At 44.2% G+C, this 15353-nt stretch overlaps 1 protein-coding gene across 1 annotated transcript in view; it reads left to right on the top strand.

Annotated features, from left to right (window-relative positions):
• The first annotated feature begins 13703 nt into the window (after positions 1-13703).
• acta2 (actin alpha 2, smooth muscle) overlaps positions 13704-15353 on the top strand; it is a 7924-nt gene continuing 6274 nt past the window's right edge. The window contains exon 1 of the mRNA XM_084485765.1: positions 13704-13780. The gene's annotated coding sequence lies outside the window, so the exon portion shown is untranslated. The remainder of the gene's footprint in view (positions 13781-15353) is intronic.

A 15353-nucleotide genomic window follows, 5' to 3' on the forward strand; every position in this document is an offset into this window, starting at 1 on the left:
AATTAAATTGTGCTTGTGTGTTCAGGCTGCGCAATGTGGAGACTGGCAGCATTCCCCAATGTCATCATATACCTGTACTACAATAGTGAAAGGCTTATTATAACACGGTTTTGATAAATACTTTATTCTTATTGGTCAAATACCGCATTTGGCAAACATTTAGCAGTCGTTATGGAGATTTCTACTGAAGAGAAACTCATTGGCACAAGTGGATAAAGCCTTAAGATGGGGACACTTTTTTTACAGTTTACCAGAGTCTGGTTTATCCAATTAACCAATTACAGATAATGGCCACCAGCAACATGAATGGTTGAAAACATATATATATATATAATATAAAGCTAAATAATTAGAAATTCCACATTCATCCAGATTCACCTCATCTGCAATCAGACATTAGATATTATGTAATGTCTGATTTGTGAGACTGGTCTCACAGATAATAATCTGCCTGCAGATACATGATTCATCAGTAAGACTAAGGCTGGGTTGCACCAACATGGGCACCAATTTAGGGATTAGATAAACTAGTTTAAACAAGGATTAAAATAGGATTAGTTCGTGTTCAGTGTCTGCGATGATGGACAATGATTCCAGCGAAATGTGAAAAAATTCACGATATATGCTTGATAAAGATGGACCACAATATATTCACCAGCTCTCTCGTTTTTATTTTTTATTTTTTATTTTTTCAGGGCTCCCTTGAAAAAGAGGCTAAAGGTCTCAATGGGACTCACCTGGATAAATAAAGGTTAAATAAAATAAAATAAAAAAGGCAAAAATGGACGCGGCAGAAGAGAGAAGATGTTTCAAACTGACGGAGGACCACCACCAATGATTACGGACCCTCAAGGTTTCTCCAACATGGTAGCTCAGGTCAAAGAAAATCATTGATATGATCCCGCAGCTGTGAAAACTATTTTCATAAAATTCAATTGGGTTTAACCTATCTCTAATTTTCCTGCGATTAACTCTTTCCTCTAACCCCATTCAGCGAAGATATACAGCCATGTTGTCAAGAAAACTGTGATAAACCTAACATAAACCTCCTCCAGAGGTGGTTTAAATATAACCGTTAAACCAGGTTAAGAATAGGTTTAAAACTACTGGTGCAACAGACTTAAATTTAATCTCAGTTTAAATGGAGTTTAAACTGAGATTACCAAAGGGTTAAATATAACCAGGATTAATATGAAACTAAGTTTAAACTAGGTTTAAAGTTGGTGCAACACGGTTAACAGTTAAACATTGATTTAATCCAGTTTAAGAGTTAATCCATGTCGGTGCAACCCAGCCTAAGTCTCCCTCTCGTTTTCCCTTGTTTTTTTATCACATTGTTTCCAAGGCTGGTTTGCAGGAGTTAATGAACAATATACTGTACTACACCTGAGTTTTTTCAGCAGGCGAGACTAGTTTGTACTGTCTCTTAAATCATAGTTACACGGATCATGAAAAAAAATAAAACGTATACTAAAAGTACCCAGATGTGCAAATGATGGACACAACAGCTGCTCAGTGGGTTTGTAGTGCGTCTGCCATCGTTTTTTGACCTTCGGATTCAAGTCCAGGACACTGTAGTATGCCCAAAAATATGCTTTCTTTTGGCTTGTATACTTAAAGGCAGCCAGTGAACACTACACACTGTAGTATGTGGTACGTAGTGCACAGGGTTGGGATGAAGCCGGATTCTAGGCTAAAGAGGCAGTGAGAGAGAGGCAGGGAGAGAGGCAGGGAGAGAGGTAGGGAGAGTGGTGGTGAGAGAGGTGGTGAGAGGCCCTTATAAGGCCTTGCCACACAGGTAGTTCCTATCGTTGTGCGTGGGTCAGGCTCCTGGGAACAAACACAGGTAGTACACACTGGAGAGAGAAACTGCTGGGCTGTGACAAAAAAATACAAGCACGTCCACCCACGCATATACACACATGCACGCACACGCACGTATACACACCCACGCCCACATATACACGCACGTACACACCCACATACACACACACATGCACGTACGCACGCACACGCACACGCATGCGCACACACACACACACACACACACACACACACATGCACATGCACAAACTCACACACATGCACGCACACACACACGCACCCACATGCACTCACACACACACTCTCTCTCTCACACACACACACACACACACACACACACACACACACACACACACACACACACACACAATTATATGCACAGTCTCTCACACTCTCACAAACCCAAACATTCACACACACACCCACACACACACACAGAAATATTCAGACACATACGCATAAGCAATCAATAATTTATAATATGATTGACTCGTATCAACAGGCCTAGTCACCTCTTATCCGGCTGCACATAAAGATTTAATCCAGCTACATCAAAATGCACGTTCTGGCTGGTTTGTTAGAGTTGAATGGAGATCCTGCTTGAACGTTGTTGGTTCTTGTTCTAGATGTTGGCATCTTCAAAATAGTTCCACCGTGTCCGATTACAGGGTGAGTGATAGTTCACAGACAGACAGACAGCAATTGTTGTGTCCAGAGTCTGGAACAGATAGGGAGTGGGGACTTCCAGTCGGTCCGGAAAAACTGTCCATATTATCTGTGTGGGGAACAGCCCAGTGGTCCACTCCACTCATGTGCAGAAGTTGTATTGCACCTTAAAGCGTAATTACGGCAAAATTTAACCCAGGGTCTTTTTTTTTGGCATGTACACACATCAAATAAGCCCTCCAGACCCATTTTTCGTTGATAATCAATTCTAAGAGTTTAACCGGCGCACGCCTCTCCTCTTCTGTCTCCGGACTTTCTCTCATTCCTTTATTAAAGATGTATTCAATTGCACTAACTTCTGAGCTAAAGTTCCACTTTTTTATGGATTTATTGTTTTGTAAAACTGTGTGATACATTTGGCTCATTTCTAAAATGTTCAGATAAATATGTTGCTACCATTTGTTCTTTGGTGTGTGTCTTCACGCCTGGAAAATGTCAGTGGGTGCCAAATCTATGCCATTCCTCATTTATTTGTTAACACTTTTTTATGTTAAGGTGCAGGACATTCCATGGCGCAACAAGCTTCAACCTGGTTAGGACACAACCGATGACTACACCCTGAGCTTTCTGGTTTGTCTCTCTCTCTCTCTCTCTCTCTCTCTCTCTCTCTCTCTCTCTCTCTCTCTCTCTCTCTCTATATATATATATATACAGTATATATATATATATATCTCGCTCTCTCTCTCTCTCTCTCTCTCTCTCTCTCTCTCCCCCTCACACACACACACCCTCCCACCCAACACCATGGAAACAGATACAATTAATCCAGGGTCCTAACACACCCTAACCCTAACCTTTGGGATATCCCGTGCCGTTTTACAATGTAAAAAAAAAAAATTATTTACTTATTACATTACTGCTGCTGCTCGCCTCCCCATCTAAAGTGATAATGCCAAAACATCTTCTGATTAACGAATCCCCACTGCTTACCAACCACGGGGGCTCTGTCGGTCGTAACAGCAAACAGCCTCTCTCTCTCACAAACACAGACACACACACACACACACACACACATATCCATACACACATATAAGCAAAACTTTATTTGCAATAGCATTGCCTTGTATCAACAGGCCAACAGCACAGCCACTTCTATTCCAGCTGCACAATGATTTTTTTTCCCACTTAACAGACAGAACATGAGTTGTTGGACGTCACACACACAAACATAGACAAACAAGCGCACACCAACCCATTGACGTCAAAAAGTATCTAATTTGGTCGTAACCGCAATTTCAGAAGTCTGCAAGTCTGCAAGGCCGCAAAAAAATGGCTTGCGACTCCTTAACATGTTTAGACTACTCAGTGGCCTCTTCCCTGACTCAGCCTCATTGTATGGCCTCAAGTTGGTTCTTAATGCTAAGAAAACCAAATGTATTACCTTGTCTATCGCTCGCTCCCAGAGCTTCGATAATGTTCACAAACAGCTTTTTTTTCCTCAACTAGATGGTAGACTTGCCATGTGGCTGGGGCTAGCTGAAGCTCTAGTCTTTATATACCAGCCCTGTGAAGCATTTAGGGGGGTTAGGATGATGCTACCTGCATGGTGGTCGTAGTAGCGTCAAAGCAGAGGGACCTTTTTGGGGTCATTATGGTGTTACATGTTAGTCTGTTTATTGTCTAGTGTTGTCTGTTGCAACCGTAAATCAATTGCTCATAACTTTTGGTCTCAACTTGAGCTGTTATTGGCCAAGCCCGGTCTACATCAGCCTACAACTTGAGAAAAATAGAAGAAAGCTGCTCTACCAAGATCCAAGCAGATCCTGGGTAGGCTAACCGGTAGAGTAGCCATCTAGATGAAAATCATAAAAGCTGTTGGTGAGGAACTCTCTTTAGCCTGGTTAGGAACTGTCACAAATATATACCTGTATGCCATCCTTGAAAAGACAGATGTGTTTCATGGCAATTACATCATAAGTTCATAACCCTCATAAGTTTATAACCCTTGGGTGACGTGTACTGCTGTGCTCACTTGGCAAGATCTCCCTTGAGAGATCTGAATCTCTCAAGGGACTTCCCGATTAAAAAAGCTTCCAATAAAATAATCAAAACATTCTGACTGTTAACAGTTAGTAAAGTGCAACTAGGTTAGACCACAGTAAGGAAAAAGGTTGCTAAAATCACTAAATATACGTAAACAATTGTATTGGAAGGGCAATCGGGAACATCAGAGAGCATCTTCAGCAGAGGGTGTGGTGGTGGCAGTGTTGTTAATAGAAGGTTGGCAGTCAGATCATAGGATAAAAACTGGTGTCAACCGGTGTACTCTGCTAACCTGTCTATTCAACCTCATATCTTCGCTCGCCCAGCTCCCTCCATCTATTTCCTGTGTTTCCCGTTCTATTGTCCTATTCTGTTCTATTGCACAAATAATGACATAATCTACCATTATATTTCAGAAGGAGTCTTGTTCCGCATGGAAACAAGGTGTGTGGTGTGTGTGTGTGTGTGTGTGTGTGTGTGTGTGTGTCTGTGTGTGTGTGTGTGTGCGTGTGTGTGTGTGTGTGTGTGTGTGTTTGTGCAATTTTGCACAAACTACCTCCTTATTTGTGTTCTCTACTGGCTCCTAGAACTAACAGTACTCGTATCACTCGGTCTAGCAGTTTTATTATGTAGAACGTTCTTCGGATGCACACTATGTTGAAAGTGCTTTTAAATATTTTGCACCCTCATCTTGGTGTAAGCTACAGGATAACCTTAAACTGGAATCCCAAATCACCATGAACAATTACAAAACAGGATTAAGGACTATTTAACCACAAACTGTACATGTCCGGTTACTGAGCACTGACTTACTGACAAATGGAATTTATGCTTTATTGTGATTTGTCTTATTGTGTTTTGTGTCTTGTATTGTATTTGAAATGTGAATTTTGTTTTTTAAATGTTAAATGTGGAACTTTTATGTTTATGCTGCTTTCTTGGCCAGGACTCAAGAAAATTATTTTACCAGGAAAATTTCCTGGTAAAATAAAGGTTTATAAACATAAAAAATAATTGTTTTCACACATTCAAGTTGGTTTCAGCCTAGCCTAAAACAAGTTGGACTGTCCTACTCGTGATGAGCACATCGAAGAAAAAGGAAATCACAGCCTGAGGGAAGAGGAAGGTGACATCACGAAAGTGTTGCCTCTGGAATTTCCCAGAAGTGAAGCCCTGTTTCTGTGGTGGGGGCGTGTTTGTGTGTGTGTGTGTGTGTGTGTGTGTGTGTGTGTGTGGGGGGGGGGCATAATCTACGACATCATTTTAATAATTATTAAAATATATATATAGCCTAGCCTACATAGGTATTACATTACATTTTCAAGAAGTGATGCAATTTCTTCTCCTTTCTCCTCTATTGTTCCTGGCTCGCCGCGCCATTCACTCTATTCCTCTCACTTTTACTGTATGTTCTTTGTATTGCGTGTCTTTTGTTACAATTCCTGTTCTATTTTTATCTGACATGTATTCTGCAAAACACACATGCAACACACACACACACACACACACACACACACACACACACACACACACAAACACACACACACACACACACACACACACACACACACATACACACACACACACACACACACACACACACACACACACACACACACACACACACAGTGTTACTTTCTGACTCTCAGTCACATGCAATAAAAAGCAAGTTCCTGTCCTGACGTGTTCACTTTCGTTTTCTTTTTCATTTTCTGCCGTCATTTCCTTCCTTCCCCCCCCCCCCCCCACACCCAAACTTTTATGTTTATGCTGCTTTCTTGGCCAGAACTCCACTGAAAAATAGATTTTAAATCTCAATGGGAAAATTTCCTGATAAAATAAAGGATTATAAACATAAAAAATAAGTGTTTTCACACATTCAAGTTGGTTTCAGCCTAGCCTAAAACAAGTTGGACTGTCTACTCGTGATGAGCACATCGAAGAAAAAGGAAATCACAGCCTGAGGGAAGAGGAAGGAAGGAGGGAAGGTGACATCACAAAAGTGTTGCCTCTGGAATTTCCCAGAAGTGAAGCCCTGTTTCTATGGTAGAAAACGAAAGTGAACAGGAAATTGCTTTCTATTGTGACTGAGAGTCAGAAAGTAACACTGTGTGTGTGTGTGTGTGTGTGTGTGTGTGTGTGTGTGTGTGTGTGTGTGTGTGTGTGTGTGTGTGTGTGTGTGTGTGTGTGCATGTGTGTTTTGCAGAATACATGTCAGATAAAAATAGAACAGGAATTGTAACAAAAGACACGCAATACAAAGAACATACAGTAAAAGTGAGAGGAATAGAGTGAATGGCGCGGCGAGCCAGGAACAATAGAGGAGAAAGGAGAAGAAATTGCATCACTTCTTGAAAATGTAATGTAATACCTATGTAGGCTAGGCTTAATAATTATATAATGATAACAAGTAAAGAAAACCTGATTGTACTGATTTAAACAAACATTTGAACTCAAAATATCCTTTAAAGCTTTGTTCAGAGAGTAGTATTTACGGGCAAAAAGTTGCCATTCGGTATGTGAAATTCTAGTCATATTTTATTTCATTACATTTATAATTTTTTTCCTTCTAATATTTTTCTTCAACGTATCTCTTTGAAAATATTGTCTCTTATTGGTTTTAAATGATTGTACAGTTTGTACTTGGTAATTAAATGTCTTTAAAAAGTGATTGCTGCTTATTAAAACATGAATGAACTGCGTTGAAGCGCTCTAAGCTCTAAATCCAAAAGCAACATTCCCAAGTATACATGGACACCTGCTGGTAATGTTGCGTCCATTTAGAAATATATTCTACATAAAGCTATTCCTATCACAACCTCTAGAGGGACCCAGCACATTGCTGTAGTCGTGGGATTTCTTCACTGCTATAGAAGATGGAGAGAAAGACATTTCAGAGAGAAATACTGAAAAACTATGGCGATACGATAAGTGCACCGAAAGCAGAAGGAGACAGATATATGCAGTGGAAACGATAGTGTTACAGAAAACGGTTAACGTAAAATATGGATTCTAACCATTCTCACCACTTATGTGTGTCTTCAAAGAATATACCAGTTTCACTGGATTTCACAAACAGGAACTCACGCACACACACATTCCATTTCTGCTGGGCTTGTTACCACCTCTTTATGTTGACGTAAGTCGACCAATCAAAAGCTAGTGCAGGCCGTCCCTTTAAAGAGTCCAGCTGTTTTGCCATTTTCGGTCAAAGACCTCCTTCCCCATGCAGTGTATGTGTGTGTGTGTGTGTGTGTGTGTGTGTGTGTGTGTGTGTGTGACTGTTACTTTGCTTCACAAACATGACAATAAATCAGCTGATCCAGATAAAAGTTACTTACATGTAGTCTCAACTGTACATTGGAGGTATGTTAAGTGTGGGTTACAGGACGATGAAATGTTGAATTTGATATTTAACACCCAATATAGAGCACACCGCACGCGCACATACACACACAACACACACTGCACACACTGCACGTGCTACTACTACTGCATACTCTCTCTCGCTCTGTCCCACCCTCAGACTGCCCGTCTCTCGCCCAGGGTGGGACTGCAGGAAGATGAACAGTGAGCACAGCTAAACAAGGACATACTGGAGGCAAATAGACACCACACACACACACACACACACACACACACACACACACACACACACACACACACACACACAGACGCATGCAGGCACACACAAATATACACACAACACACACACACACACTCAAAAACACACTCGCTCATACCGCCACACAAAACCAAACACACATACTGACTTACAGACATACAGACACACACTCGCTCACCCACACACACACACACACATACACACCCACACACACATGTGCCCCAATTAAATATTTAGTTTTCACACAAAAAATGTGAACAAAAGCTGTACCAAAAATACCATCCTGTACTTTATAGAAAGGATCGTCAAAGCAAATCAAGCATACATGCTTAGGATGCACACAGAGAAACAGAGAGGGAGGAAAGGAGAGAGGGAGAAGGAAGGAGGGAGCCGCAGGGGCGGGGAGGATAGAGTATGGCCCGGTCCTTCTTATTTACCCAGCGCTTTCCTTTTTTGGTATCAAAGATACAGACGGACAATACTGCTGTTGGTGGGACGGGATAGACTAGCGGAGAGAGATGGAGGGAGACAGAGGGAGTGGCCGAGAGAGGATAGGACATCGGGGCTGGATAGAGAGAGAGAGAGAGAGAGAGAGAGAGAGAGAGAGAGAGAGAGAGAGAGAGGGGGAGACAGAGGGAGTGGCCGAGAGAGGATAGGACATGCAGGGACTGGCGAGATACAGAGAGAGAGAGAGAGAGAGAGAGAGAGAGAGAGAGAGAGAGAGTGCATTTGTGCTGATCTAGGATATGGGATGCTGTTTTCTGCATATGTAAATTATGCTAATCTATGCTATGTTACTCTACGCTACGCTAGGCTAGGCTACACAACCCTGTTATAAAGTAGGATTTAGAGAGGGAGAACAGAGAGAAGAGATGAAAGTGATGGTTGGATGGATAGATGGATGGATAGATGGATGGTTGGTTGGGTGAGTGGATAGATGGATGGTTGGTTGGGTGAGTGGATAGATGGATGGTTGGTTGGGTGAGTGGATAGATGGATGGTTGGTTGGGTGAGTGGATGCAAAGGGGTAGAGACGTTGGGAGTTTATGGGAGGGAAGTCTTGCTGATGTATCTCATTACTTGTTTTAACTGGAATGTAGTTTCTGGTGGCTTCAAGGTTTAAATGGACCATAGCAAGGGACAGATTGAAAGAAAACAAGAGGAAAAACAAGCCATTATGTGTTTAGTCTGCAGTGCTTTGCCCTGTAGGAAACATTCCCCACATTTCTTCTTACATTAAACACTGGAAAACACATACTCCATGCCTGTCAGCACACACACACACACACACACACACACACACACACACACACACACACACACACACACACACACACACACTCTCTCTCTCTCTCTCTCCCTCTCTCTCTCTCTCTCCCTCTCTCCCTCTCCAGACAGACAGACACACACACACACACACACACACACACACACACACACACACACACACACACACACACACACACACACAAAAACGCACACACAAACAAACACACACACACACACACACACACACACACACACACACACACACACACACACACACACAGGAAAACATATCCCCTCCATGATCTGATAGGCACACAGTTTTCCTAAAACAAACAAAAACACAACAAAACAAGAACAAACCTGAAAACCTGTGTGTGTGTGTGTGTGTGTGTGTCAGTCCTCCCTGTCTAGTTCTGAAAGGCCTGGCCGTTCCGTGACAGCTCTTGTCTCTAGTGAGCACATGGAGGAGTGGGGGGGGGGGGGGTCCATCTGTGTCCATCTGTCCACAGTATGATGATGAGGAAACAAGCTATGCTTTGGCCAAAACAAAAATGTGTCCGGGCATCATGCTCAAGGATGCTCTAAACGGCACCACCATGTCATGCAGTTTAGTTTAGACATAACATCCTAGAGCATAACACACTGACATGGTGGACCCACGCTCAGAACCTGGGAGTCAAACACCCATAACCACAAGACTTTCCTACTACCATGTGTTGTACTCGCAAAACGAGTACAACACATATTTGAGTAGAATATCAGATGTCATGGTTTGTTTCAATAATTTGTCTAAATGCTGCTCTCCCTCACACGTCCCCGTAAGAGAGCAGCCCTGACGTGGGCCCCCAGTCGGGCTGCAAGACCCTCTCTCTGGCCCAACAGAAGCCACGGCAGTCCTAACTTGGGGATGAGTCTGGAGTGTGTGTGTGTGTGTGTGTGTGTGTGTGTGTGTGTGTGTGTGTGTGTGTGTGTGTGTGTGTGTGTGTGTGTGTGTGGTGGGTGTGTGTTAGCATTACAGGTTTGGATCTGGGGTCTTTCCAAAGAAGGGGATTGTGGAATACGTCGTGTAAACCAGTGATGTCATTATCTCAGCCAGCCCTTTAGGTGTGTGTGTGTGTGTCTGTGTGTGTGTGTGTGTGTGTGTGTGTGTGTGTGTGTGTGTGTGTGTGTGTGTGTGTGTGTGTGTGTGTGTGTGTGTGTAACTATTTCTTATGGTGTGAGGCTATAATTCCTTACAACACAAATCCTGTGCGTAAATCCAACTGCCATATCAGGAGGGGAGTGTGAGAGAGAGAGAGAGAGAGAGAGAGAGAGAGAGAGAGAGAGAGAGAGAGAGAGAGAGAGAGAGAGAGAGAGAGAGAGATATAGTGTCCATCATTTATGGCTCTGAGATTTGTTTATGTGGTTATAAGCAGTTTTATTACCAAATGAGCAATGTGCTTTAAGTAATGAACAATGTCTCATACGTGTATGAAGAGAGAGAAAACGGAAGAAACAAATATTCACCACTTCTTAGTCTGTCGCCACTCCACGTTACCACACCTGACATTACAACAAATGACACGGATTATGAGCCCAATCATATAGTTTACCATGAACAAAGAATATTCAGACACAACTAAGCTAACGCCTCTCATGATGAGAGGTGTGGTTATGTGTCTTTTTCATTCCCATTGTATCACATGAGATGTGATGAGTCACTGTTCAAACCCTCTAAATCTCTCCTGTCCCTCTTTGACCTTTGGACCCCTGCAGACCAGGAAGTGAGCGAGTGAGGTCATCAGAGACAGCCATCTCGTTCAGAAAGCAAAACAACTGTCCAGTATATCATCTGGCTAAAAATAAAATGTCTGGCCTCTGGAACCCACGTTGGATCTATTTCACTGAATCGTGTATTTGTGTGTATTAAAATGTGTATTAGTCCGTATTAAAGTGTATTCCAATGTCAGAATGTTGATGCAAAGCATAGCGCACTACGCTTTATTTTATTTTTAGGTTTGCAGGAGACTATGACAAGACCATTCATGGAATGAATTTGTCATATATGAGTGACATTGATGAATGAGTGACAACATTAAACAAGGATTAAAACCTGAAGAACATCCTCATAGTACACACACAAGATAATGCAGATGAAGACGCTAGCGCCGCTATTTGCCCCAGCCCTCTGGACACACCACACACACACACACACACACACACACACACACACACAACACCTGCAAACGTATAACACACACACACCCTCATCTCAGCTTTCCCCTGACCCCTTTGATGCACACACACAACATCCTGGGGGAGTTAGCGTATTAGTTGTGCTAGCCGTGTCTTTCTCTTTCTCTGTCACTTACTCTCATAGTTAATCGTCTTTCACTATCTCTCTCTTCTCTCTCTATAGGTCTCTTTCTCTGTGACATACTCTACCAGCTAATCGTGTTTCACTAGCTCTCTGTCCTCTCTCTATATGTCTCTCTCTCTCTGTCACATACTCACACAGCCACTCCCGTGCCGTGGCCCCCAGGGGCCGCTGGTGGTGATGCTTGTGTATAAATAACATGCAGACACATAATTTAGCCAAAGCCTCCTTGGAGATCTCCCCTGACCAGCAGTTTGTTTATCATCAGCGCAAATGTCACGCATGTCAAACAGTGAAAAACATGCGACAAGCCACACACACACACACACACACACACACACACACACACACACATGGATGTTGTTTTGTTAACTACTGCTGTTGTTTAGGCCTTAACTTTACATGCATGCAAGAGCAGATGTAAACACACAAAGACGCACACATACACACAGACAAGGTTGCAGACGCAAACACACAGTCGAACACACATGCACATGCACACACACACACACACACACACACACACACACACACACACACACACACACACACACACCAAGACCACACACACAGACACACCACATACACAAAAACACATACACACACAGTTGCACATGCAAATGCAGACACACACACACACACACACACACACACACACACACACACACACACACACACACACACTTATCAAGGAAAAGTGGAAGAAGGCTCCTGTCAACACATGCACAACTGAAGTGACAGCACTGACAGCACACTACTGATACACACACACACACACACACACACACACACTTATAGCTTATGGGCTACAGTGTCAGTGGCAGGTCATGGGCTTGTGGTGCAGACATGACTGGGGGGCCGCTGGCCTGCTGTATTCCTCGGTGGCCTCGGGGGGGTCAGCAGTGTGGTGATGGGGGGGCCAGACATGAGTCATCAGCTCGGAGGGTCCTGTATCCCCCAGCACCCCTTGAACTCCCCGAGATGCACAGTACAACTTTTGTTCAGGCGTGCCATCGGGTACACCACCTGCACACTATGGGGTCCTTACAGAATGCATTACAGGTTCGTCTGGGGCTTCTTTTGACCACCTGGGACAATGCAACACTCGACACACACTTACCAAGCATGTGTGTGTGTGTGTGTGTGTGTGTGTGTGTGCATTTGTGTGTATGTGTTTGTTTTTATGCATGTGTGTGTGTGTGTGTGTGTGTGTGTGCATTTGTGTGTATGTGTTTGTTTTTATGCATGTGTGTGTGTGTGTGTGTGTGTGTGTGTGTGTGTGTGTGTGTGTGAATATCTCCGTATTCGTGTGTGTCCAGGCATGTGTCTTTTCTTGTGTATCCCTGTTTTCTATCCAATAAACTACTGCACCACACATACCTAAGTGAATGAATTCTGTATTTGTGTTAATGTGGTGTGTGTGTGTGTGTGTGTGTGTGTGTGTGTGTGTGTGTGTGTGTGTGTGCGTGCATCTGTGTCTGTGCAACCCACTTTCTCCCTCTCTCCCCTGTCTCTCTGTCTCTCTCTGTCTCTCTCCCTCTCTCTGGGTCTCTCTCTGTCTCTCTCCCTCTTTCTGTCTCTCTCTCTCTCTCTCTCTCTCTCCCCTTCACAGAAAAAGGGGACGACGGCCGCTGGAATGCACTGAATGATGGGAGCGAGTCTCGTTGGGCGCACCGAGCGACGTGATTGGCCGCTTCCCCCGGGGCCTGCCCTATAAGGAAGCAAGCCGGGGCAGGACAGCGAGCTGGCCTGGAGGAGAGAGGAGATCCCACTCCATGTTTGGGATGGCAGTGTTGGAGGGGGCGGGGGTGGGGGGCCGGGTTCGAGTGATGGAGAGGTGGAGGAGGCGGCCGGGGGGGCGGGGTGGTGCAGGGAAGGGGGGGGGGACCAGGGGTTGATAAACTGTGTGGAGAGGTAAATGAGGCCCACTTCAACCCAGCAGCTCACTGCAGAAAGGCCCCTTCCCCACTCCCCACGCCAAGCCCAGCACAGCCAAGGTAAGGGATGCCCAGCGCCCGGCTCTCTGCGGTTCTCTGCGGTTCTCTGCGGTTCTCTGCGGTTCTCTGGGCCATTGCCTGGAGCTGCCGCTATCTTAGAATAGTGTTGCTTTTTTTTTTTTTTTTTGATTTTGATTTGATTGATTTTTGATTTTGCTGCTGTATGTTCTGAGCAACGGTTCAAACTTTGCTCCTGCATGCTCCATCATGACTGAGCGGGACTACTGTACACACAAGGCTTGTGTGTGTACACCCCACAGGTTCAATGTGTGGGGTCGGACAGTGGTTTGACGGGGCTGAAACAAGGCAGATGGGTGGAGGGGGGGTGGTGCAGGCTGAGGCTGTTGCATGTGGTTTATGTTGTGATGGATCTGGGTGAGATGACCAGATGGTTCAATGGCTCTGGTTCTGTCAATGGCACCATTCTGTGGTGTGTGTCAAGCCATCGTTGGCCTGTGGTACACTTGTCTTTTTAACTGTCTTGAGACAGGGAGCCACAGGGGGCAGGGTTAGGGTTAGGGTAAGGGTTGTAGGTGGTGGGATTTGACATGGAGTGCCTTGGCCATGAGGAACAGCCGGTTGAAAGCGATGTTCTGTAGCGTGCATGTCGAAGTGGCTAAACACACCTTCGCTCACATTTACTTGGCTGGTGTGGTGGAATTTGGTCAATGTTTTCCTAGAGTTACAATCGGACATGGAAGTATTCTGGAATTCTGAAATTTGGCAGCCATGTGGCACACTCAAAAGGAATGTTGTGACAGCTAACCTGATCATGAAACAAATCCAGAATTTGGAATTTGGCATTCACCATTGGAATTTAGATGTCTTCAATCCTTTGAACAATACAATTAAATGTCAACTTCCACCACAGAGGCACAGATACGTAACATGACTGCATGATTGGGATCAGCTTAAATCTAATCAGGGCGTGATAGTTGAGTAAACGGTGGCTGTGAAACCCTTGCCAAACAAGCATGTACAGAGCAACTGAAGGATACACACAAACACACACACACACACACACACATGTACACACACACACACACACACACACACACACATACACACACACACACACACACACACACACACACCCATCAACACACACACACACACACACACACACACACACACACACACACACACACACACACTTGCAGCTGCCAGGTCTGCTACTAGCAGAAGGAAGAGAAAAACATTTGATTCCCACAGTTTATGACTAAATATGGTACTCCACCATCAGTCTCCCTCTCTCAGTCTCCCCCTCTACACCCTGCACCTCATCCCTCCTCTCTTCCCATTAGTCTCTCTCTCTCTCTCTCTCTCTCTCTCTCTCTCTCTCTCTCTCTCTCTCTCTCTCTCTCTCTCTCTCTCTCTCTTTTGTAAATGTTTGGGTAGGCTAAGGACACAAGTATGAAGGGGCAGAGAAAGAGGGGGAGGAGGAGGAGGAGGAGGAGGAGGAGGAAGAGGAAAAGGGCCAGGAAAGGAGAAGAGGCAAAAAGGTAGAGATTTAAAGAGAGGTCAGAGAGAAAGGAGACATAGGGTTTAGCGATAGAGGTAGCGTCAGGGGAGA

Source organism: Micromesistius poutassou (genome assembly GCF_964030765.1).
Source record: "Micromesistius poutassou genome assembly, chromosome: 21".
Lineage (NCBI taxonomy): Eukaryota > Metazoa > Chordata > Actinopteri > Gadiformes > Gadidae > Micromesistius > Micromesistius poutassou.